This window comes from Sus scrofa, chromosome 2 (genome assembly GCF_000003025.6).
Source record: "Sus scrofa isolate TJ Tabasco breed Duroc chromosome 2, Sscrofa11.1, whole genome shotgun sequence".
Taxonomy (NCBI): Eukaryota; Metazoa; Chordata; class Mammalia; order Artiodactyla; family Suidae; genus Sus; species Sus scrofa.
This window is the reverse complement of record NC_010444.4, coordinates 122,607,026-122,634,115: the sequence shown is the minus strand read 5'-3', so window position 1 is coordinate 122,634,115 and position 27,090 is coordinate 122,607,026. Positions and strand designations below refer to the sequence as shown.

Here is a 27,090-nt window from a genome sequence, read left to right as displayed (position 1 = left end):
CAAATAACTCAGGCAGATGCAGCCAGATGTATCCATGGTGACCCCCCCGACTCTCTCACTACCCACACATTAGGGAAGATGGCCCAGAACATTTCACTCTCTTCTCGCTGGATATATCAGAGATGTGCTTTCTCCCCTCCTTCTCCCACAAGAAGGGGCATTTACCCAAATCCATGTGTCTCTCCATCTTGGGAGTTGTCCACTCAGCACCTGTGTTAGTGACTGAGCCTGGGTTCTGAGCATGTGCTTGTTGCTTCTTTTAGTTCTGGCTGACTGCCCTGTGGCCCCAGTGCCATAGAAGAAAAGTGTCTCTGTATGCCCCCAGGGCTCTTCTTACAATATTCCTAATGGAGGAGAAAAATGGAACTAAACGAGAAGCCATCAGAATGGGTACCAAACACAAAAACTTCCTTCTTGGGTACCAGGATTCTATATCCAAACAGCCTTCTCTTCTGAAAAAGGATTATCTTCTAGGGTCATTAGGAGTTTAAGGAGGTCCTCTCTGATGAATCACAGTGATTTTAATCTTTTAGTAGCTTTCCCTGGATTCAGAATCTTAGGATCCACTGTTGTGTGACAGAGCACTGTCCAGTAGTAATGACTGTGGGGCTTCCTTCAGTATACTGTAGATACCTCCTTCCTTCCAAAAAAATTGGGTGACCGTCATTCCAAATTCCACATCCCATGAAGCAAGTTGGGTGGTTCTACAATGAATCCTGGAACTTTCCTTTGTTTACACAGCATGTGGAACATGAAAGTTTCCATGCCTAAAATATAAAGGACATTAACATGATATGATCTATTTTGCCACTGAAAGAAAAGTGCAAAGGAAGTGTCACTCTGTCTCATTTAAGCCATGTCCTCTCTTGTGCTTTTCTCTACCCCAAAGACAGTTCTTTCTCACTGCCTTCTATCATGGTGAAATGCACCAGCATCCTGGTAATACAGATCTTTGTAATTCCCTCTTGTCAGTGCATTTACCTGTTTTCATTTCCACTGCTACCACTATGACCAAGAACCCATCTGTAATACAGGTTCAGTATAACAACCACCCATCATCCTCCATTTGAAAATTTTTTTTTTGTCTTTTGTCTTTTCAGGGCCACACCTTGGCATATGGAGGTTCCCAGGCTAGGGGTCGAATTGGAACTACAATTGCTGGCCTATGTCAGAGCCACCAGCAGTGCCAGATCCAAGCTGCATCTGCGATCTACCCCACAGCTCACAGCAATGCCAGATCCTTAACCCACTGAGCCAGGCCAGGGATCGAACCCGAAACCTCACGGTTCCTAGTCAGATTTGTTTCTGCTAAGCCATGATGGGAACTCTTTTTTTTTCTTCTCCCTTTGAAAATGTTTGCCCTTTCACTGCTAGCTCCAGTAGCGAGGTGGCTGTTGTAGAAATACCTATATAAGTAGATCATTTCACTCTTATATTTGCAACCTTTCTTTCAACAGCTTCCTGTTGCACTTTAGTGAAGCAAAACAGAAAACCAAACCAAACCAGAACCAAACCCCAATCCATTAAATCCTTACCACATCCTGCAAGGGTCTGGGCTTTGGCCATTGCCTATTAAGAGGCCAGCATCTCTGGTTTGGATTGTTGCACTAGCCACCTCTTTATCTGGCTTCATTTCACTTTCTTTTCTTTTTTTTTTTTCTTTTTTTTGTCCTTTTGCCTTTTCTAGGGCTGCTCCCACGGCATATGGAAGTTCCCAGGCTAGGGGTCCAATCAGAGCTGTAGCTGCTGCCTAGGCCAGAGCCGCAGCAACGTGGGATCCGGAGCTGCACCTGCAACCTATATCACAGCTCATGGCAACACCAGATCCTCAACCCACTGAGCAAGGCCAGGGATTGAACCGGCAACCTCATGGTTCCTAGTCAGATCCATTAACCACTGAGCTACGACGGAAACTCCCTCATTTCTTTTGGAAGAAAACAAAGTGCTTAACGTTCCTCCTGGGCTCCGCATGGCCTGCGTGTCCTTTGGCTCTCCAGCCACACCTTGCTCTGGGCTTCCCTTTGTTCCCTCTGGACAGCCTCAGCTCTTTCTGAGAGACTGGCACTGGAGATTCTGTACCTGCTTGCGACTCGACCTGGAAGATCCTTTCTCCTCTTATTCCCACCCCCTTTTACCTTGAGAGACAGCAGCTTACGCAGTGTTTCTCCAGAGAAGTCTTCCTGGCTCTCAAGGTCACATCCTGTGCTTTGTTATACAGGCTTTTAAGGCTATGGTCTGTACCACTTGATGTAAACATCCACTGCCAAGTGACCCTGATTTTTTGTTTTCTCACTGAGGTCTAAATATTTCTTTCCCAATGAATCAGGAAACTTTGAGAGATATAGATGAAACAGGCAAGAATCTAGTTATATATTTAACTTCATGTACTACATGTTTAAAACCCCATTGTATACAATAATGTGAATTTAGAGACATGCTTTTTTCTCCTTTCATTTTCCCTGTGTTCTTCACATCCATCCTTGACATCGTGTCTTCATCATCACTAAAGCTGCTTTTTGAATTCTCTAATGCAGTTTTGTGAGGCCTGTCACCTTTACTTCTATCTAAGTTGTTTGAGAAACAGTACTTTTTGAATCATGAATGATGCTGTCACTGGAAATTACTCCCAAGCCACTAGAACCCATTTGTGTAACATTGGGACAGTTTTTTTTTTTTTTCCCCCATTTGTCCCGTGAGTGTATATTTATGATTGCCACACTCTAACCACTCACAGTATTCCTTTAAAAGTGATCTTTAAAAGGCTTGTTTACAATGACATCCAACATTTGCAATGGTTAGGTCATCCCCTAGGGACAATTTCTAAATCTTCTTTAAATTCCATTCCTTCTTTATTACCAATTATGTCCCATTCTAGGTTAATTTGCTAAAAGACAATTCAGTGAACAACCAATTTGCTTAATTTACCTGTTTCTTTTCACTATTTAATTTACTCGACAGGCTTTTATTCTGTCCTCCCAACAGTGTTTAAGGAATATGAAATTGGTCTCTGCCTTAGTTCCCTGCTACTTGATGCTGCTGGCCACCTGGACACCCATCCTCCACTGCCCTACATGGTGTCTTGCCCAATAGAACCTCAAGTTTCTTTGGGTTCTGCCCTCCTCACAGCCATGGGACCTGGGAAAACTTCCCCCACCACTGTTTTAACCATATTTCCTTGAGTGAGGTAACGTGAGGCCAGAGGCAGGTCATAGGAGAGAAAAGAGAGTTTTATGGTTTTGTTCGATTTGCAGTCCTATGGGGAGAACACAGCACACCATAGGGACACAGCAAGGTCCTTCTGGAAGCAGAGATGGGGAGCAGACCTGCGGTTTCCATGGGAAGGAATGGGGATAGCAGGGGAGGTGGTCTCAGGATGGACCACCTAAGCTTGAAAGTGGTCCCCAGGAAATTCAAGTTCACTTTGGTTTTTGGAGTATATTGTTTGGGGCTGTCTAAAGTTTCCACATATTTTTGGGGAGTCAGGGTGTATCTGGGAACAGCTAGCAGCCATTTTGTAGGTGTTAAAGCACTGATTTACAGAAATTAAAAGACTGGTTAACACAGTCTCTACTTCAAGTGTAAGTGCTGATGAGGCTAGACTGTCTAGGGCATTCCCCTGGTGATGTCTGAAGTTTGCCCAGTTCTGTCTGAGATGCAAAAGGACTCATGGCCACCTGAGGCCATGGCAGGATTGCAGACTTCACACTGGAGGCCAGCATGGAATATTGAGACCCAGATAAGCTGAATGACATCTCAGCAGAGGCCAATGTGAGCAGAGAATTTTTATGGCCATGGTATTACATTCCTCCTGAAGCCTGCAGACCAAACACAGACTAGAGATCGCCCCCAGGGCAAAAGGAAAGAGAAGGAGGAGCGGGATGGGATAAGGATGGTATGTTGACCAAAATGAATCTGAGTGTGGGGGAGGGAGGAATAAACCTCTGGGAATGGTCCAGTTTACTTGAATGGACCCATTCAGCTTTCCACCTTGAGGGACGGAGAGCTAAGCTGAAGTGTAGAAATAATGGAGGCGAGACTGAAGATTCATCCATGCTCGGTAGAAAATACCCTCTCCTGATATCATTAAATAGCCTTTTGTACAGAAGTTCCAAGCCACATTTTTCCTTTGTAAGCTTGATGTTTCAGTTGGTTTTACCTATCTTTTGGTCTGCTCACTGTTCTTTGAGTAGAAACACTCATGGGCGTTGTTGAAACCACAGGGGTCTAAGCCAACAGTGAATTGTATTACGCTGGATCTACCGACTTGTATGTAATAAGTGGATATTGGCTAGACAGCTTTTTCAAATCATTTATATTAGATTTTTTAACCCAGAAATACCAATGTAAAGTTATTTAATCTTTCTAGACCTAAAGGCCACAATATTTCAGCCTCCAGGTGGATGTGAGAGATTATCTTTCAGTCACCTTGCAGGTATAGAAGCCTGCAAGCTCTTTTTCCTTCTCTCTGTCATTCTCTTTCTCTGTCTCTCTCTCTCTCAGATACTAGATGTTATGTGACAATACTCTTCAGATTAAGTACTACCTTTCATATTTTCAGTTGTTGCTTAAAATTTTTCATTATATATTCAAACATTCCAAAGGATATAATTTATAGTGCTTGATAAATATTGACATCTTAAAACAAAACTTTAAGATGGCTCTTTTAAATGGATCCAACAAATATGAATTCCATAGTAATTTGATTTCTACTATTATCTTTTTGAAAAATGCACAAGCAGCTCTTTTTTAGCAATAGGAAATCTTGTGTCATTTCTTCTTGTACTAGCAATCATATTTCTATTTCACTTACTACCCTGAAATGTACACTAACATAAAATATCATTACCTTTGAAAGTCTTTAACCTCATCAACATTCTCTGGAACAAAAGTAACTATAAAATTTTAAATTTAAAAATAAATTCAAAATGGATTAAAGACCTAGATATAAGACCAGACACTAGAAAACTCTCAGAGGAAAACATAGGCCAAACACTCTCTGACATAAATGACATCAACATCTTCTCAGATCCACCTCTTAGAGTAATGACAGTAAAAGCAAAAATAAACAAATGGGACCTAATTAAACTTAAAAGTTTCTGCACAGCAAAGGAAATCCTAAACAAAATGAAAAGACAACCCACAGAATGGGAGAAAATCTTTGCAAATGAATCAACTGACAAGGGATTAATCTCCAAAATTTATAAACACTATCTGAAGCTCCATAACAAAAAAAAAAATAAACAACCCCATCAAAAAATGGGCAGAAGATCTAAACAGACAGTTCTCCAAAGAAGACATGCAGATGGCCAAAAAACACATGAAAAGATGTTCAATACCACTCCTTATTAGAGAAATGCAAATCCAAACCACTATGAGGTACCACTATACCAGCCAGCATGGCCATCATCCAAAAGTCTACAAACAATAAGTGCTGGAGAGGGGTGGAGAAAAAGGAACCCTATCACACTGTTGGTGGGATTGTAAATTGGTACAACCACTGTGGAAAACAGTATGGGGATTTCTCAGAAAACTAAACATGGAACTACCATTTGATCCAGCAATCCCACTTCTGGGCATCTATCCAGAGATAACCATGACTCGCAAAGACACATGTACTCCGATGTTCATTGCAGCACTATTTGCAATAGCCAAGATATGGAAACAACCTAAATGTCCATCAACAGAGGAGTGGATCAAGAAGATGTGATACCTATACACAATGGAATATTACTCAGCCATTAAAATGAACGAAATACCAGCATTTTTAGCAACATGGATGGACCTAGAAATTATCATGCTAAGGAAGTTAGCCATACAATGAGATACCAACATCAAATGCTTTCACTGACATGTGGAATCTGAAAAAAGGACAGACAGAACTTCTTTGCAGAACAGATGCTGACTCACAGACATTGAAAAACTTATGGTCTCCAGAGGAGACAACTTGGGGGGAGGGGGGATGTGCTTGGGCTGTGGGATGGAAATCCTGTGAAATTGGATTGTGATGATCATTGTACAACTACAAATGTAATAAATTCATTGAGTAATAAAAAAATTATGTTCAAAAAATAAAAAAATGAATCTTATATGACCTTATGGCTTTAAAGTTGTGAATATTTTTCTTTGAGATTGAATTGACAATTCAATATTTGCAATTCAATATTTGACAATTGCAATTATTATTCATTTATTAAAATATGATCAATTATTAAAAAAATAGAATTTGTTATTGGGAATTTTTGTTCCCCAACGTAGAATTTTTATTGGGAATGCATCCCAAAATGAAATGGATTGGAGAAGATTGGTAAGATGCTTTGCTTCATCTTACTCTTTGTTGTGCCAAGGTAAGATGTGCCATTGGATACTTTTCTTTTGCTAAGTAACAAAAGGTGTATTGTGAAAGGGGTGAGGACCAGTATGACCTCAGGTAGTGTCTCAAGAAAATCAGTTTCAGGAATGTGTTCTTAGAGCAACTGAGGATCCACACATCAGCCTCGCATCCTTAGAATGTGTTTGTGTTACCCTCAGGGGTGTCCGTACCCTATTTTGAAGACCACTGTCATTCAACATGGGAAATGTGTCAGGGATGTATTTCAGCAAAACATCACCCCACTTTCAGGCTCACACTTGGGGAAGAGGGATACCTGAACATGCTATGGTCTACTCCACAGTATGGGATGCTTACAATGGCAGTTAGGTATCTGAAGCCAAATGATGCTGCTGCCATGACCAAAAGAATTAGCTCATATATTTTTAACATGGAAAATATCTGAAAAGCAAGTTAAACATGATAGATGACCATTTCTTGGAGAAGAACCAAAATTCTCAGGTGCTAAGGAATTAGCATAACTCAGTGAATGCTAAACTGAACCTATTTTTAGAAATCTGTAGAGATTTGCTCTGATACAAAGCAATTGCATTATTATGAAAGATAAAATGACCCCAGAAATCACAAGATATTCTGAGGTCCAAATGAACACAATATCAGAGCAGATATCAAAGGGAAATCTGAAACAATTTATTATAAAAGGCAGGAAGGTTTCTTCCCCCCAGGTTAGCTAATATACAAGCCAAGTGGATATGTCAAATGTAAGACAAATAATGGTCTTAATAGAATTGCACAACTGAACTGCTTTGATGGAATTGGATCAAGGGAACACAAGAGAAGGAACATTTGTACAGGGTGAAGTATTGTCTTGGAATGCAGTGTCTCATGAAATTTGGCTTTCAAAATGAGCTCAATTTAATTTCAAGAATAGCCATTTGAATTGAAAATAAGCCTTTAGAACCTGAGGAGGAATAATCATAGTACTGGGTTAAGCTGCAGACAGTCTGGGGCTTTATTGAGGTTCGGTGGCAAACTTGGTTTGACCTGCCCTTCTCTAGTTTCCTGGGCCAGTGGTTTCCCACTTGTGACTTGACAGGTGCCTGTGCTGGAACACCATGCCAGACCTCTTTGGCTGGGTCCCTATTGCAGGATCCACTTCTTGATAACTTTGGTACTGGGCAAAGAATTACACAACAGCAAAGATCGCCAGTGACCTTCTGCTTTCACCTTGGTCTTTTGGCAGGTGTGATATACTATTTTAATATAGAAAGTGTTGCAGAGCGGCGAGTTCTGGACACTTCAGCAAAATTTTTTTGAGGGCAAGTGCAAGGGTTTTTCCTTTGCTTTTATTTATGCTCTGGCTTCCTGATGATGCACCTTTATTGAGGAGATGTAAATATATCTGTTTCTGTTCATTTGTTTTCTGATGTCTCTGGTGCTGGTGATTTTTTTTTTTTTTTGATTCTGCCTCTAAGGAAGATAATTGTTTTGAGACTCTATTATTTTCTATCCTTGGGGGTCTCTGGTAATTGCCAATGATGTCATTAATTACTTGGAAGGAAAAATAGGTCATTATTTATATTTAAAGGGATATACATTTAAAATATAGTAATTCCATATAATAATTCTGTGCAGTTTTTGAACTTGAACCAAAATGATATGAAAATAGCTCAAAATTCAGGTTCTCAGGTAAGGGAAAATGGGTTATATTCCCCTAATACTGTTGTATTTTGCTGAATGCAGGCTGTTATGTTTTGTTTTTTTTTTTTGGCAAGTCCATAAATATGAGGTGAAATATCATTGACCCAAATATATTTACTCTTTAATTCCATGAACATTCTAGCTACATGTATGACAAATATATAGTGTCATATTTATATTCTAAGTAATTATGAGACTCATAAATATATGACCTGAATTATTCCCCACCAAAATTTGTATGTTTGTGCCAACAAATCACTTTGAACAATAGTCATTTCTGTTGCTCTTGCCATAGGTAAAGATCATAATCTCAAGATACGCAGAGTAATCATAAAGGGGATGGGGGAGGGGTGGTGAGGATGGGTGAGCAAAATGCTTACTTGGGATGAAATGACCTTCCCTATAAATCAGGAGGAAAGTTGTCAGCTGGGTACCCTCTCATTTGCAGCATGTATAAGCAGCAGGAAAATGAGGCAAATCATCCTTTGAAGCAAAACATTACCTACGATGCAATTCATTCTTATCGTAGTCTCTCTTCTCCTGGAAGCTATTACTGAAGATAAATCAGGTGAGGCCCCATCCAGCCCGCTCCTCCACAGGCAGCTCCTATTTATTTCCCCACCTGAAGCCCTCTCGCCCTTCCAAGAGACAGGAGTCAGATGAGGTGAGCATATGCCGAGTTAACTCCCTTCATAAGAAAAGGAGTGTTTTGCAATATTAAAAGCAAAGAATGTTTGGGTCACATTCCAGTAGATGGTTGAGAGGGAGTTTCACCTTTCTCTGAGCCTTTGCAGGGGAATCATGCTCTGCTGGAAATTCTGTTTTGGTTTGGGGTTGTGGGAACTTTTGCAGGGCACTCACAAAGTCATGCTGATCCTAGCCATCTTTTTGGAATCATAGCAAAATGTCAGCAAGCCCAATGACCACATGAGAAATGCCCAAAACGTCAGACTGTCTTCTTGCTTCTCTGAAAAAAAAATTATCATTTACTTCTTGTTTTCATCTAACTGTATCTGTCCAAGCTTCTTTCTCCTGACATCAAACTGGTTTCTTCCCCAGTCATCAGGCCATCCTCTTTCCTGTGTGTTTCCTTTGTCCTGCTCTCCCCACTTCCCCAGGGCCTCTGCTTAAGGTTCCTTTCCTGCCCCTTGATCCCCTCAATTGTCCAACTTTGATGGCCCCTCCCCATTGCAAGTGAGTGTCCAGGATTGGTATTTTCCCTCCAACCCATGGACAGTCTGCAAAGCTCACTGACTTTCCCAATGTGTTTCTGTTTAGGACGGTGGGGGAGAGAATACTGCTAGAGAGTTACAGGTAAATCTTACCTACAGGGGCTAGTCATGGTAAAGGCTCAAAATTAGATTTTTCGCTTATCTCCTTTGATGCTCATTCTGTCTTGCAATCATGTCCTTAAATCCTTGTCGTCCTGCTTTGGTAATCCATCAGCAGGAAGAGCCTTTGAATAATACACTCCTTCTTTAGACCCTTAATACCTAGGGCTCTCACCCTCCTTGTGTTTTCCTGGTCCTCGTTTTTGGATAATAATATTATCCAAAACTTATGTCCTGAACTGAGCAAGATGCTTACACATATAAGAAAACTAAGCATCTGTCTGGCCTCCTTGGAACTCTTTCATCTCACATTCCTGAGAGTATGTGTTTTACGGTTGGGGCAAAATAAGAGAGGGATTTTATGGACCCTGACTGTGGTCTGGGTGACACCTGGAGGGCTGGGTGCTGTTTTAAAAATATGGGGGTTGGTGGGCAGTAGATCATCATAGTTGCTCTGCTGCAAGTAGAAAACCTCACTCTCCCCCCAAAGGTCATCCGCTGGAGGCAGGACTTACATGATTTCACGTACTCTTTATCTCCCTCTATCCATGAACAAGCTCATGGGAATCAAGTTTCTGGACCACGAGTTTTGGTAGGTGATTATATTAATTGTGAATTCCTTTCCCAATGAGGAATTGGCACAATATTTTAATAGGGTTAAAAGAATACCATGGCTAACATTTGTCAAGTGCTTTGTGGTGTACTGGCATATGTTTGCATGATCTCATTTAATCTTCCTGATGATAAAAGAGAGGCACAGGGAGGGTAATTGATCTGTCCAAGGTCACTTAACCCTTGAGAAGTAGGACTGAGAGCTGTCCCTGTCAACCTAACCCAGGAGCTCATGCTCTCATCCACTGAGCCCTCTTTCTGTCTGGTGCTGGTGATGGTTGGAATTAGTTTAGTGACTCAGACATGCTGGGGCTAACACCTCTGCTAGTGTCCCAGGTTTTCCCTCCAAGGTGGCTCCCATGGTTTCAGCTATCACCTCTACCTTCAAGATGAGATTATCACTTGGGTCTTTCTGGCTAAAACTCTGCCACATGGCTGTCAAGCTACAGAGGAAGCTGGAATAGTGAATGTTGAGCTTTGTAACTCAACATTTAAAGTTGAACAGGCAGAAGAGCAGTGATCTGGGCTTGGCTGTAGGGGGAGACATTGACAGAGTCTTCTACAATGCCTGAGTTTTTGGAGGTCTCTCTTATTTGGCTTTGGGCCAGTGCCAGAATCGGAGGTTCTTTTTCCAGGAATGCTATTATTCCTTAGAGAAGTCTGAATAATGTCCCTGCAGATAACCAGCTCCTAATATCAGGAGCCTGTGCTTAAATTCTTGCAGCCCTTATAGGGTGAAAGGGACTTAAAAATGTGATTAAGTTAAGGATGCTGAAGTGAGGAGTTCACCTGAATTATCTACATGGGACCTAAATGTAACCATAACTGTTCATTTAAGGGGGAGCAGAGGAAGATTTGACTGGAGATATAACGGTGATATGATGACTGAAATAAGGTGATGTTTCTAGTCTTGGAGATAGAAGAAGATGCTATAAGCTAAGGAAGCAGCTCTCAAAGATAAGGCAAGAAAGCAGATTCTCCCCAGCCCTTAGAAGGAGTGCAGCCTTGCTGACACTTTGATTTTGGCCAGTAAAAATGATGAGTTCAGAGATTATGACCTCCAGAGCTATAAGAGAAGAAATGTGTGTCTGAAGATATCAAGTTTGTGGTAGGTTTTGGAAGCTTCTGTGTGTGTGTGTGCGTGTGTGAGAGAGAGAGAGAGAGAGAGAAGTGGGGGAGGGGGAGAGGTGAGACGAGGTAACATGGGACCAGACATATCTACTGGAAATTCTCAGCACTGAGAACATGGGTTGCCTAGTGCCTTTGTTTTTGTTCACAGCTCTGATCCTTAGCAATTAAAGCTGGGAAGACAAGGGGGAAAAATGATCCCATTAGATTCCATTAGGTACCCGATGCTGTCTTGTGACATAGGTAATGGTAAAGTCTGAAATAACAAGTCCTGGAACCTTTTCAAAAGCAAGAACTTTCATATGTAAGAAGAAGGGATTGGTTATAGAAGTAGGATTTCTCCTTTTCACTACCACCTTTGCTCAAGAACAGGTTCCATTGTACATTGGGGCAAGACCGAGATTGGGTAATCAATTGTCAGAATGAGATTTTTTTTCCTTCCTCTCAATTTTCTGAGGTCTTAAAGGCTGAGAATGAAACAGTAGAATCCATATTTCAAAGTAAAGTGCCAGATGGAGTTCTCCTTTGGTGCAGATGGTTAAGGATCCAACACTGTCTGTTGTAATGGCTTGGATCACTGCTGTGGCATGGGTTCGATCCCTCCCAGAAACTTATGCATGCCAAATAAGCAAACAAACTAAAGTAAGTGCCAGCTGTCCCCTGTAGGTCTGGTATAGGAAGAGGCCCCAGCCTCAAATCAGTTCTATAACTTTACCGGGAGGATACCCAAGAGACTGGGGTGGAAAATGCAGGCATGCCTTAGGAAAAAGACTGCCAGAGAACTGTGGCTTTCTCCCCCAATCCCATGCTGCCCTCACCTCAAGCTGAATGAGAGGGGCTTTAGAGAGGCCATTTGCTGAATTTTTAACTCTCCTGTGGAATTTTTAGGGCATAAAGGGTGCATTTCTGATGTCTGACACATTTTTGAGGAGGTGACTGGAGCTGTGTGCCTGGCAGCAATGACACACACCCACAAAGTTACAAGGGAAACCATTTCTCCTCTTTCAAGAGCAGGAGAAAAAAAGCAGGTGTTTTCCTGTGGGGCATGTGGCTCTATAATGATGGTGGTGGAGGGAGCTCAGTCCAGGAAGCCCACATGGGTGTAACAACACAAAGAGGGTATACCAGGGGAGTCTGCCAGGGTCCAGGAGCTGAGAGGGTCGGAATAAGCCTGCTGGAAGGGGTGTTGCCTGTATCCCAGGAGCCTCACTTAGAGGTCACCAGAGAGGGTCTGCATGTTGCCCTCAAGGGCCTCATGATACAAAGGGCTGGGTCAACATTTGATACAAAGAAGTAGCCATGCTTAAATTATCCTTTCCCTACTGCCTTGCTCCCTTGGGTCCAGTGCTGAAGAGTCAGACACCTTGGCTTTGGCTGGGGGAGGAGGAATGAAAAACAAAGCTGGGAAAAGGAGAAGCGGTTTAACAGGCCTGCTCCCCACCCTGGTTTCTAGGCTTACCACACCTAACATGCTGAAGGAAGGAAAGGGACTCCAACTTAGGTAAGAGCTTGGGGTTTTGATTTTCATATTTGACTGGGAAATTAGTTCCAGAATGAAACTATTCTCATGCCTACAACAAACTGAAAAAAAAAAAAAATTAAGGGATCTGTCAGAGATTTCATCCAAGAAGCAGGGAAGAATGAGTCTTCAGATGAGGTTTGAATGGGTAGTAAATGAAAGATGCCCTTGTTTTCTGTTGGTACTCTATGGCAGGTGGCTGGTTCCATTAAATAGCTATAGTTGTTACTGTCCAATTTCTGATATACCAGTGTAGAGTAGCTGGGTTGCTTTAGATAGAGTCCCAGGTAATCTGTTAAAATATACTTAGCCTGTCTTAGGAAAGATAAGACTTCCATGCACTTTAGGGGTGCCTCGGCCGCACCCTTCCCTGTAGTTATGCTGTGTTAGAGTAGATCCACGTGTGACGAATGGGTGTTCAGACTGGATCCCTCACCCACACCTGGCCTATTTCTTCCTAGTCGAGTGGAATGCATGCTCAAGGCTTGGGAGGATTTACTTCTGATTCTGTTAGCATTTTCAAGGCTAAGTTATGTAAACATTACCTCTGTTCTGCCTTTCACTTTAAGCCATCTTCGTCTCCTCACACTCTGTTCTCTCTTCCAGTCATTGGCCCCCAAGTGTACTCTGGGTACAAAAGTAAGGATAGGAGTTGGTAGTGGATCAGGGGTCAGATTCAAAGCCACAGCCTGGGTGGAAGATGAATTTCCCTTTCCACTGTTGTTACAGGGGCTCTTTGTGAAATAGAGAAGGGATCATACAGGGTGAAATTGCGAAGGTGGTCTATGTAAAAGGAGGAACACTTTTTGGCTCAAACTGTGGGTACATCTCAGAAAAAGATAACTCTCCTGTTTCCAAGCTGTAATTTTTAGAGGATGCAAGATTGATTTAGCGAGTCATGACTGAAATCCACTGAAACATGCATTTGTAGGCTCAGAACTGTGCTGCTGGATTGATCCTGACTTAATGCAGTTCGGCAATGCTTGTTGAAGCAATCACGGTTAAAAGGATACACTAGCAATGCTGAAAAGCTGAGGGTTGAATGTGTTTCAACTTTCCTCAGCACTGAGCCAGAAACTCCTCATTTGTTTTCCTTTTCTGAGAATCACCTCATGCTATTCAGGCAAGGTGACAACGATGCCTGAAGAAGCTCTGTTAAACCAATTTACCTCAGGCATGAGGCTGCAGATTTTAGAGGGAAGCTCTGAATGATTAGAGGTTGTTTTCTCAACTCAGCGGAGCTTTCCAGCGACCAAATAACTGAGGTATGCTCTCAAAAGGGTTGGCAGGTTAACCTAGTAACTTGAGTTCCCCTTCTATCACTCAAGGCTCTGTGACCTTGGTGAGTCATTTAACCTGACAGGCCTTTAGCTGCTTCACTTGTAAATGTGGAAGGGAGGCTAATCTGTAGGCTCCCATGAGCTTTAATTCTGTAGTTTTCCAACTCCTTTTCTAGGAGGGACAGTCAGTGTGGATACATGGGTGATTTCAGCCTTACTATGGGCCTGGCTTTGTGATGTCACAAACAAGCCTTGACAGCCTAGGTGGTCTGACAAGCAGGGTCTGGCCTTGGCATCTGAAGACTCACCAAGGTTTTAGCTTCTTTGACATCCCACTTCTCTCTGCCTGTCGAATGACCAGAACTCATGCAAATTCAAAGTAAGAGAGCTAGGAGTTCCCATTGTGGATCAGTGCTTTAAGAACCCAACATAGTACCCATGAGAATGCAGGTTTGATCCCTGACCTCTCTCAGTGGGTTAGGGATCCAGTATTGCTGTAAGCTATGTCATAGGTTACAGATGCAGCTCGGACCTGGCATTGCTGTAGTTGTGGCATAGGCCTGCAGCTGCAGATCCCATTCAACCCCTAGCCTGGGAACCTCCATGTGCCACAGGTGCAGCCCTAAAAAAGGAAGAAAAAAAAAAGATAGCTAAAATACTTTCTTTTAGCATGAAAAAATAGATCCTGGACTTCTTTTTTCTATATATTGTATATATCAATCAGTATTATAATATTTCTATTAACTCTTAAAAAGAATTATATAGTCAGATTTAACTCATTACTCCTGGATAATATACCAAGGCTATGTGTGTAATTGTCCCTGTTTAATGTATCTTTTGTTGTTCTCAGATATTTTTGTGGTGGTGGAGAATAAGGTGGACTATTTTACATATTTTCCTGTGCTGGGTTTTATGGTATGTGGTGAGAGAGTTGGAGATAAGATATATGAATGAGAAAGAGATGATTCAGAAAGGAGATTCTGTCCTAATAAATGCCTAACTCCCAGGTGTGGAGAGCCCAGGTGAGGTCTGGGTGGGACATGCAAAGGTGGAGATGTTCTTTATAACCTGTCCTACTACAGAGGGGAGAGAATTTGTCCTCAGAGTTTTGGTTTCCTCAGCCGCTTTGCCAGCTGAGAGTATCTGTGGGCTGTGGGCTCAGTCAGTCTTTGAGTTTCTGCATTTTGATTCTCCATGACCCTCTCTGGGTGAAATAAGGTACTCTTTCTACATGTTCCATAGCACCCTGTACTGCCCAAGTGGCATTTTTATATTCTGATTCCTTATTCAGTTATCTCTCTTCTAAGTTTCTGTAAGCTTTATATTGCATACTGTTGTTTTCCCAATGACTGGCATGTATTGATTGAAGTACTTACTGATTTTTTTTTAAATCAGTGATAATTAAAATAATCATCTGCTACTCTTGAAAGTCTAACCTATTCCCAGGATAGGTTTAATGATTTTCTTCTACTTGGCCTCTCTGTGGTTATATTCCACTTCTTCTGTGGTAGATTGAACATATTAGATGTTGTTTATTAATTCAACAGAAAATGATTTTGCATCATTATGTCTATGTATCAGGAATAGCTCCAGGTTCAGAGTTTAAAGGGATGAACGAGATAGACAAGAATCTTGCTGTCCTTGAGAATAAGAGTAGAGAGACAAAAACCCAATAGCAAACAAGTCAAGGACACTTTTGAGAGCATTTACTGTTACTGTATCAAGTTCTAGAGATTGATGAGATGGGTAGTAAAGGAAAGCTCGAGGAGGAGATATTTGAACTCCCCCGGAAGATATGAAGGCTCCTGGCCATGTAAAAGTGGTGGTGGTGGGAGGATTTAGGCAAAGACTAAGGTCCAGAGAGAAGGGCAAGCTTGGAGTGTTTAAAGACCAGACAGAAGGCTAGAGTGGCTGGGCTAGGGGGGAAGTGAATGGGGGTGAGCTTAATAATGTGAAGTTGGAGGGGGCAGCAGAGATGAGTCATTTAGGGCATCATAGGCCATAAGGATAAGGCAGAATTCTGGCAAGATACCAAAGACATAATTAAATTCAGTTATTTGGAGACAGTTTTGATATGGGCAGGGTTTAGGGAAAGCAACAAGGTTAGTGCACACTTCAGGGCTGGCAGAGGGAGGTGGGCGAGGGGAGAAGGCAACTCTGAACTCTGGAGGGGTGCACTCTGGAAGGGTGCAGCCAGATCACAGAGACCTATCAGGGAGGAAGCTGGGGGAGGCCATCCCTCCATATTCTAGAGTTCCCGTAGGTGCCTCCCACTGTCCCAGCCAACCAGAAGCAGGAGGCTAGGGGACCCTACTGATACAGGCCTAAGGGTAATCATACTTGGGTATGGAGAAGAGTCCAGCTTACCCTGCTGACAAATTTGGATTTTAACCTGATGAATAGTGGAAAGTCACTGGGTGATTTAGGCCAGTGGAGTGACGTGGCCTGATATCTGTTTGGAAGAGGTTACTTAGGCTGCCATGTGGACTGTGTGCCTACTTGACTGTACTGGTCTACTTGACTGTGTGGACCATGTGCCTACTTGACTGTAGGAGGCAGAGGTGGAGGCCATCTGTCATTGGGAGACCCATGCTATGTCTCATGGCTGCCACCCAGCCTTTGTCCAGTAGGATTCAGTCACTATAACCTGCACCTGTCTCTCCCTGATGTGGTAAAGCTGGCTGATCATTAGTCTGGGACCACATATAAATAGTCCATGCTGTGTTGTTCTGGGAGATTCCTATTGTGGCACGGTGGTATGGAGTGGCAGTCTTAGAGCTCTGTGGGACCCTAACCATGGCCCCATTTCTAGTTTTCAGTTGAGTCTGAAACTTGGCCCCAGGTGATTCACTAAGGATGCTCCTCCTTATCCTCCTTATAAAACTGCCCACCCCCACCATGTGCTGTGTGTGGCACAGTGAGGGCGCTCAGTGGTGATGCTCATCACGGAGGCATGAAGGAGGAACTCCCTTGTTTGATTGTCATGATTGTCCTGGCCATTCCTTGGGCTGACCTCTCTACATTGGGCCTTAGGGAGGGAAAGTTGGATCTGAAGAAGTTTTCTGAGAAAGCTTCATGATAGGTTAGACATCCTGGGATGAAAGTATATATTCGTTTACGTGTGCACATATGTGCTTGTGGGCAGTAGGTAGGGCAAGGGATGGAGGAAGAGTGAGGGAGGAAGTGGGAGGAAGGAGAGGACTTGACAACCTTTTGATGAGTTTAGCTTATCTCCCAGAATGTTCCATGGAAAAGGTTCTAAGGCATGCCCTGCCTGAGTAGAGAATAAAAGTGAAATCCCCAAAAATTAGGGGGAAAAAACCCTACAAAACTTTTCCTCTGTTTTGTGTTGCAGGTGTTGGACTTAGGAGTCTGATACACTGAGATGCTGTTTATAATTTCTGATGCAATGTGTAGTTTGACTTCAAGTAAGGTTCACCCTAAAAATCTGTAGAAAAAGTGTTGTTGAATCAAAAACCAACTTAACTTTTGACTCCTTCTTATGTCTAGGTCTCTGTAGTTGTTTGGATGCTTGAAATTTGAATAGTGTATTTCAAGCAGAGTTTTGATAGTGTGATAGGGAGTAGAAAAGAATGGCTTTGGTTTTCTAATAATTTTAAGAGAATATTTTAAAAAACAGGTTATAGTTTTCCAGATTGAAATTGCTAATGAATGAATCAAGTGCTAATGATGGGTAATATTTTAATACTCTCTTAAAGGAATATTGATCTAAATTGTTCAAGAATCTTTGAATCATTAGTTAGCATTCAAGGGATGGCTATCATGTAATGAGATGGCTTTTAACAAACTCATTAAAACTCATTCAATTGACAAAAAAATAAATTGAATGTGGACTATTTGTAAGGCAAGTGATGGAAACTAAAATGCATAAGACAGAATCTCTGCCCCCAAGGAGCTTGTGTATTGTAATAATTTTGTGCTTCGATATAATCACCTTGGGAAGCTGTCTGCTTTTTTCAATGAGATCACTCCTGCTGAACATTTAGGAACTCCTTTGTAATTGTCTTTGGAGCCAGTTTAATACATTGAGAATGTGCACACCTGCACACACACACACACACACACACATGCAGGTGTACTCACTGTCACTTTGATTTCTATAGATCAGGGGTCAGCAAAGCAGGGCCTGAAGGTCAAATCCAGTCTAGTGCCTGTTTGTCATGGCCCCAGGGCTAAGTGTGGTTTTCACATTTTTGAATGGTCGAAGAAAATCAAAAGAGGAATAATATAATGTGACATGTGAAACTTATATGAAATTCAAATTTCTGAGTTCATAAATAACATTTTATTGGAATGCAGCAATGTTTATTCAGTTATGTACTGTCAGTTTCTACTTTCATGCTACAATGGCAGAGTTGAGTAGTTTTGACAGAGACCATATGGCCCTCAAAGCCTAAAATATTTACTATCTGGTCCTTTATGGAGTCGTATCTTGAGGATTATATATATATATATATTTTTTTTTTGAGATACTCAAGTTTGAAATAAACACACACACACACACACATACATGTGTGTATATATGTACATACACATACACTCATGTGTATTCTTTGGTTTTTAGGGCTGCACCTGCAGTTTGGAAGTTCCCAGGCTAGGGGTCCAGTTGGAGCTGCAGCTGCCGGCCTATGCCACAGCCACAGCAGCACGGGATCCAAGCCATGTCTGAGATCTACACCACAGCTCATGGCAGCACTGGATCCTTAACCCACTGAGCAAAGCCAGGGATTGAACCTGCATCCTCATGGGTACTAGTCGGGTTTGGTGACACCGAGCCATGATGGGAACTCCTACATACATATTTCATATATATATTTTAAAGAGTCTTCCGTTAGGTCCTCTACCTTCTCCCACAAATTTGACTCTGAACTACTTTTCCCCAATTTTTAAATCTTAAACTTTTCCTCAGAGACAAAACATTTCATTTCACTTTATGGACATTCAAGGGAATCTTTTTCAGGCTTTGAGGTAATCTCCAAAGAGCTCCCCAATCCTGTGAGCGTTGGTCACATTGTTACTGCATGGAAGGGAGAAGTCCCTGAGCTCTTAGCGTATAAGGAGTAGGGAGAAGGAAAATCCTCTCAGTGGCACCCCAAGAAGGCCTCAGAGAGAAATGGAGCAGTTTTCAGTTACAACAGAAACATAGAATCCATTCTCTTTGCCCAAATGGCTTGCCTTGTGTCTCTGCTCTCTCCTGTGTTCACGGTGATGCTCCCCTTCTGAGGCCATTTACTGCCATCTCTTCTAATCTTCTCTACCCCAGCCCCAGGGCTTCTATTAACTGGTGATTTCCATGCTCTCATTGCTTCTGCTGCTTCTCTCTGGACCTTGGTGTCTCACATTCAGCCTCCTAAGAAGAAGGAATTTATTGGATATGTCAGTCACTACCCAGAGGAATACACCTTTGATGTGCAGAGGGCTTAACCAAGGTTAGATGACCATGAGGGTGGGGAGAAAAATCAGACATGTTACTACCATTTGGAAAGATACTCTTAGTCATCTTTTGATCTCTTGGTCCCTAAATATGCACTGGTATATAGATGTGCAGGGCATCTGGGATACTGCTCAAACTATACCTGTCCTCCCCATAATGGAAGCAAACAGCCAAACAGTATCAACTTGATGAATCAATATGGTGAGGAAATAGAGCAGCGGCCACTCACTGGGGGCTGAGGGTAAAATTTTCTATGAGGAAAAGAAATGCAGATGTCAGTGGATGTTATTCAGATAAACTTAAAGGAGGAGAGCAAGTCAAGTGGAGGCAAGTTTGAGATACTCAGTGTGGTCAATCTGACCCTTAACCTGGGAGCCCAGTACAGCTTAGCCCAAGCCTATTTACATACCTCCATTTTTATGTCTCTGCAGCAAATATTTGAACTTAGTAAGTTCATTGGCATAGGCAGAGATCCTCATTTGATTTAACAGCTTGAAACATTTAAAATGAATCATCTGCATCTCAAACCTCCAGACCCATTTACTCTTCCTGGACCCACCCTTCTCTCCATCTGTTGTTGTCACTTGCACCTTTTCTTCCATACTTTTATCTAAACATTTAAAATAGAGTTAGAGTAAAGCAGAGGATTATAGAATCCTTGTTCTAGAGGTAGTTTGCTTTGTTGTAGATGAGAGTCTGGGGCACACAGAAACAAAATTTTTTCTCAACCCCTGGAGACCTAGTCCAGTGGTGCCACACAGATGGGAATTCCTTACTTATTATCCTGGGTCAGTCACATCATCTGTCTTCCTCGAGCATCTAGGAACCTCACCTGTGTTGGAAATAGGATATTCTTTGGCAAATTTAGCTCTTTTTAATTCAGGCTGATTTCATCTCCTATAACTTGTGTCTTTAGCTCTGGGAAGCAAAGGAGGTGGAGGTTGTGGCTATGAACACTTTGACCTTGGCAATGTTTCATGACAAAGTGGTTGTGACTGGGCAACTTGGACAATATGAAAGGTGGGTGTCCACCAGGATTACTTGCATATTAAGAATTAAAATGCTTCCAATATTGTAGCGGCAGATATGTGCATCCTGGGAAGGCAAGAGATTTTTTTTACATATTCTTTTAAAAATATTTATTGATTACTTTTTATATACTTGTGTCTCCTTTTTTACTGTTCTCCCTTCAGCTAACTTTGCATTTTCCACCCAATATCTGCATTACCTCAACCACTTTGAGTGGTTGCCACCCTCTACTCCACCAAGAAGTTACTACTCAATGCTCCTTTTCATGAGAAGATAAAAAAGAAAAACATAAAAGTACACCCTTTGTCATACCTATTTGCGTCTGTAGGAACATAGTGGAAGGCAAATGCTATAGCAGAGCTTCATGCCTGTCTGGTAGCAGAGCTTAACAGTAAGATGGGGCAAGTTAATTAATCCATCCAGATAAGAGACAGAGCAAGAAGCACATTTCAGAGCTCCAGACAGTGTTGAGCATCAGAATCATTTTAGAAAGAATAAGATATTTTGAAATTATGCAGTGATCTCTATTAAAGTGATAACAGCTGGTACCAACTTGACAAATCTAGAAATTTTATAAGAAAGATAAACGGCACACATCCTATGAAATTCAGCCAGACTAATATCATCAGGGATTATAGCAAAAGCACTTACTACTATCAAGTCAATACACAGCCTAGTTGACCTTTTATAAATGGGTGAAAATAAGTTTAGTGAAACCCCTGTAAGATATATTGAAAGACAGACTGGAGGTGAATGGTAGGAGGGCTGAGCAATTTTACTAACCCAGCCAATTGGCAGTAATTTGTCAAGTGCCTTCTCCCCTGAGAGCCAGGGGACAAACACGGCTGCCCATTGGTGAGCCTGCTCATTGCTCAGAGGGCATTTTATCGACTATATTTGCTGCTTTTCAAGTGTATATCTCCCATGAGCTTTAATAATCACAGCCGTGAATCTGAACCTCGTGACTGGTGAATGTTCTCCAGCCTGGACAATAAGTGCTCCAGCTTTGCCTCACTATTCCTTTTCTGCCAAAGCCACGGCCTCAAGGCCTCAAAGTATCTGTCTTGCAGCCTATTATCTGGGCAGCACATTTGCATTGCCTTGAACATTATCTCTTTTGAATTCTTCTCACTGAAAATGAGCCCATTTTGAGGAGGTTACCCCACAATCAATTCTTTCTGTGGGAGCCATGAGCAGTTTTGTCAATATATATTTAATTTCAGCCCCTGGATATTTTCCCTTCCTAGGTCAAGGCAGCACACCAGGACGAGCTTATGTACAATTCTTTAACTGGTGATCGCTTTACTTTTGCTCTCCCCACTCCCAGCCCCAAAGAATCATTTCATTAGGTGCAGTGCTCTGAAACCTATTTCTCAAGTAGGCTACTTCAGCTGAGCACAGAATTCCCTGTGTGGACCCTCCCCCACACCCCAACCAAGGGACTGAACTCCAAGGGCAGTGTGGCCAAGTTCTCCAGATGAAATGGGGTGCAGACGACCCATCTTTCTCTGGCTCAGTAATGAGGCCCAGCATTTGCAGTGCCCTCTTTGCTCGCTGACTCTGTTAGCACTTCTCTCTTCAATTTGGAGCTTGGCCTGCATGTGCTCCTCTTCTGAAGCACGTGCCATTATGATTTTAAAATAATGGGTAGAGTGCTATGGCCCTGCTCATGGGTGATACGGCTCTCAAACTGTCTACAGATTGCCGAGTAAGTGAAATGTTTTGACAGAGAGAAATATGTGTTGTCAACATAGCTTTACCCTTGGTTGAGAAGGGAAATTGAAACTGTACTTCAGCAGGGTTCAGATGTTGACGACTAGAATGATCTCCTCAAAACAAATGACTGCAGCTCACTTTGTTTTCCTTTATGCCTCATTCTTCTCTAATGAAATGCCCAATTAAAAGCATAGCTCATGTCCTTTCAAAAAAAGGCTTAAGAAGGATTCTGGGAAGGAGAAGTGACAGGAGCAATCCCTCATAAAGGAGAAAATCATAGAACCCTTCTGAAGAAATGATCTGTGTAGTGACCTCCCAGGTCCTGTGTGGAGAGTTTAAAGGATACTGAAACATAACCTTTTAAAAGATATAAGGTTGTGTCTTCGTGTGTGTGTGTGTGTGTCTGTGTGTATGAGAGAGAGAGAGAGACAGAGAGGGAGGGAGGGAGGGGGTGGGGATAGGGGAAAGGGAGGGAGAAGGGAAAGCTATGAATTATTTGTGATACATCAAACAACAGACACTGTATAGCCAGTTTCCCCAGTGGAGTGATACATTTAGGACAACTTGTGAATTTATCTCTGGGATTAAGTGGAGTCTGGAACTCTGCAGCTGTGTGTTGTCTGTCTCCTGGCAAAATGCGGTTTGCTCTCTTTCCCTGGCAGGTGTGTTCCTGTCAAGAGCTTGTTTAGAGTGGGATCACGGGTAGCTCCTAGAGCCCAGCTGACCCTTATCTTCATATTTAGTTCTACATTGTGGAAGCCACTTTTTTTTTTTTTTTCTCAGAGAACATTCTTGGTAAGAGAAAATGTTGACAACTTTCCCTTTCTCGAGAATCACTAAAGAAATATTTCTTCTTGTCATTCTCCTTTCATGTGATGTGCAGCAGAAAGGAAACAGGATAGCGCTTGACTTTCCACATGCATTTAACAACCACTATTTTCTTGAATACCTACCATGTACAGGAATATTTTATTTGCTAGTCATTACGGGTGATATAAAAATGAATGAAGTTCATGTCTTTATGTAGCTTTCACATGCTCATTTAAAAAATTTAATTGCTTAATTAGGAAGGCTATCAAAGGGATACTAGATAATAAGGAAAATCTGTGTGGGTATACAAAGTCTGGGGTGAGAGTGAGGGGTAGGGAGGCAGTTCACCCAGGATGCAGGTTTAGTAAGAAGGTATTTGTGTATAGAAAATTTAAAAGTAATAGAACTGTCAAAAATACAGTCTTTTTTATTATCATTGTAAACGAGCAATTCTAAACACTGTTAGGGGCAAAATACTTCTCCTTTCCCCACTCTCACTTTATGTAACTGCTCAGAAAGCAAAGAGGACTTTTCAAAAACTTTTGAATAGAAATGAGATTGTCCCCATTACGGTAAGTGTTTTGAAAGAGAACATTCATTTGAAAATACTTATTTAAAAGGAAAGAGAGAAGTCATTCTACTTTATAATGTTATAATGTATATTAATTTAGATGTTGACTTATGAATTTTGGTCTAGTCATATGAGAATTTTTCCAAATCCTCTCTAGATTCAGATCCACAGGGGCAGGGCTGGCCCTTGTTCATTAAGTGCCTTAGGTTCTGTCCAGTCCTGGATACATAATTGGGTCCCAATATATGGTAAATGACTCAAATGAGGTTAGCAGCCAAATAGTATTTTACTTGTGTTTTTTATCAGTATTGTGTATGAGAATTGTGTGTATGAGGGAAAGGCTCTGGCCCTGCTCTGAAGGGTCTTCCTGTTGTTGATGCTCTTTGGAGAGAGAGAGGTATTCTCCAGGTGTTGGTGCTTTCAAAGATCTGAGGCTTATGACACATGACATGGTGCCCACACCCACCAGTGTTAAGATAGATATGGGGGGACGCTTCCTTCTGTGTCAATCCATACACCCTGGATTGTGTAGCAATGGGTGTCACAGTTTCTTTGATGTTCTTCCCACACTCTGTTAGTTGTTTGTATGTGATGATGATCAAGAAGGACAGGGAAAACATAAGGAAAAGTTTGATTTGTCTCAGGAATCACACTACTAGATGGGAGTCCTCACTGAAGTTAGGATTCTGTAGGAGATGAGGGAAGTGGGAGCTGGAGAACATTTTGACCATTGACTCTTCAGTATTGAAAAATGTGAAGGAATAGAACATTCATAAAGATAGGCTTTGAGATCAGCCTATGTTAGTCAGTAATCATGGGGAGCTCCTGGATACCAGGTCAAAATGAGCTTAGCCTTAGGGAAAAATGTACTCTCTTGAACTTTAATGTTAATGTTCATGTTAAAATTATGTTAATCAGAAGATGGGATTAAGGGAATCTGGGTGTCAGGAGAATCTTTACCATTTTGAATGCCACCCTAATCTTTCTTGGGTGAAGGTCTAAGATTGAAGGGAGCATGTTTAGAGTCTATCCCATCTTCCAAGGAACTTTCCAGATGGAGAGTGGCCTAGGGTGGATCATCCTGTGAATCAAAAAAGAGGTCTCCAGAGCTGGATGAATGTCATCTGAAACTTGAAGATGTGGCCTTAGTTCTGGGAAAATAAAAAAAGGAGACAAACAACCCAGGGATTTTCATTTCTCTTTCACCCAGAAATGTGTAGGGTCATATGTCAGCTCCACAGGTGGTAGAACAGAGAAGCTAGAAAATAACCACATTTCTCTACTTAGAAGCTCTGTATATCAGGGTTGGCCAGGAAAAATTTGATTGACTCTGGAGTTTGTTGGTGGCTCAGTGGGTTAAGGAACCAGCATTGTCACTGCTGTGGCTTGGGTTGCTTCTGTGGCGCAGGTTTATATATATTCAATGTTACTGAAACCTTATTTTTAGATTTCCATGGAGGAAATATAAACTATGACAGGGAATGTAGGTAGAATGTAGGTTTAGCTTCCCCTTCCTCTCCTTGGATCTAGATCTGAGATGTCTAGTGGTACCGGGGACCTCAGAAGTCATGAGGTTCAATGGGGACATTTCATAGTTAATAGGTTTAAAACTGGCAAGTGATTGTTCAAGGTCATGTTTGGATTTGTATTCTCAGAATAACAAATGGCAAATGGGCAAGAGCAAAGGAGATCAGGTTGCAATTTACCCAAAGACTTTCTCTAAGAAAAAATGGTTCCCAAATTCACTTTCCTAGCAAAGCTTACTATCAGAAATCCAAAGACTATATATTTGTACCTATATTCCCTGCCATAGATTTTTTGTTGTTGTTGTTTTGTTTTTTTGCTTTTTAGGGCCGCACCTGTGGCAGGTGGAGGTTACCAGGGTAGGGGTCCAGTTGGAACTACAGCTGCCGGCCTACACCACAGCTCACAGCAATGCCAGATCCTTAACCTACTGAGTGAAGCCAGGGATCGAACCTGCAACCTCATGGTTCCTAGTAGGATTCATTTCCGCTGTGCCATGATAGGAGCTCCATCCCTGCCATGGTTTACATTTCCTCCGTGGTGAAGAAATACAAGTTCACAGATGCAGGCCTTAGAATAAGATTTCCCTTTTTACTCTAAAGCAAAATTTTCAACTTTGCAAAAAACATTCTGGATAAAACACAACAATTAAAAACGTTGTTGAAACCTTATTTTTAGGTCTGCACATTATTTCACAAACCATTCTTTTTGTCTCTTCTTTGTCAAAGGACTTAGGCAGCTCGTTTCTATGGCTTTCATCAAATATCTTTTTCCCTTCCTGTTCAGAATAAGCTGTTTCTCTTTCCCAGGCTAGATGAAAGCTTTCGTATTCTGCTTTTCCTGATATCAACCCAGTGATGGTAAAACGGGGTTCATGTCATTCCAGATTGCCAATTTCAAAGGCTAGTTTGGAGACAGAGGGATGAAAAACAAGCTTCAATTTTCCTCTTTCAGATCTCTCCAGTACACACTGTCTGTGTATTATTTCAGAAAACCCATTCAGTAGTAGACTGCTGCCTTCCCTGACTCGGCACCAAATCAAGAAGTGGCTCATAATGTATTGTGTTTATTATGCATCATTTTGCTGCTGACACTGGGGCCATCAAATATTGGTAAATTTACAGCCAGGGAGGTCCAGCCATCATGCCTGAAATGAGGAACAAAATATTCTGTTATTCATCTCCAGCCCTGGCCCTTTATGAGCAGACAGTGAGCAATATACTTATCAAAGTTGAAATAACCTTCACTTTAGGAAACATACTTGTCCTTAATTGCCAGAATAAGAATGCATAAGCAGCTTCTCTCTTGATAATGTGATGGAGGCTGAGCTGATGTAAGTTTTGAGTATTTTGTCAATAGTGGTGTGCTCAATTAAATTTTAATTCACAAATTATGTGCATATTATACTGGAGAACTGAAAAAGCTTTTAGAGTTTAAGAGTATTTATATAGTCTAAATATCATACTGGATATCATATCATACTGGAGTCCCCATTGTGGCTCAGCAGGTTAAGAGCCAGCAGGTTAAGGACTAGTATCCATGAGGATGCAATTTTGATCCCTGGCCTTGCCCAGTGGGTTAAGGATCTGACATTGCTGCAAGCTGTGAGATATATTGCAAATGTAGCTCAGATCTGGTGTTGCTGTGGCTGTGGTGTGGGCTGGCAGCTGCAGCTCCAATTTGACCTCTAGCCCAGGAACTTCCATGTGCCGGCGGGGGTGGGGGCGCTAAAAAGATGAAAAAAAAAAAAAAAGCATGTGATACTTTGATAGAAACATATATATTTATGATTTCCTTCTTCTTCTTCTTCTTCTTCTTCTTCTTCTTCTTCTTCTTCTTCTTCTTCTTCTTCTTCTTCTTCCTCCTCCTCCTCCTCCTCCTCCTCCTCCTCCTCCTCCTCCTCCTCTTCCTCTTTCTCTTCCTCTTCCCCTTCCTCTTTCTCTTCCTCTTCTTCTTCTTCTTCTTGCCGCACATGCAGCATACAAAAGTTCCCAGGCTAGGAGTTGAATTGGAGCTATAGCTGCTGGCCTATGCCACAGTAACGCCAGATCCGAGCCATGTCTGTGACATACACCACAGCTCACTG

At 41.9% G+C, this 27,090-nt stretch overlaps 1 long non-coding RNA gene across 1 annotated transcript in view; it reads left to right on the top strand.

Annotated features, from left to right (window-relative positions):
• The window catches only part of LOC102166412, a 128,519-nt gene continuing 110,067 nt past the window's right edge, over window positions 8,639-27,090 (top strand). Inside the window, exon 1 of the long non-coding RNA XR_301961.3 lies at window positions 8,639-8,693. This is a non-coding gene — a long non-coding RNA (uncharacterized LOC102166412). The remainder of the gene's footprint in view (window positions 8,694-27,090) is intronic.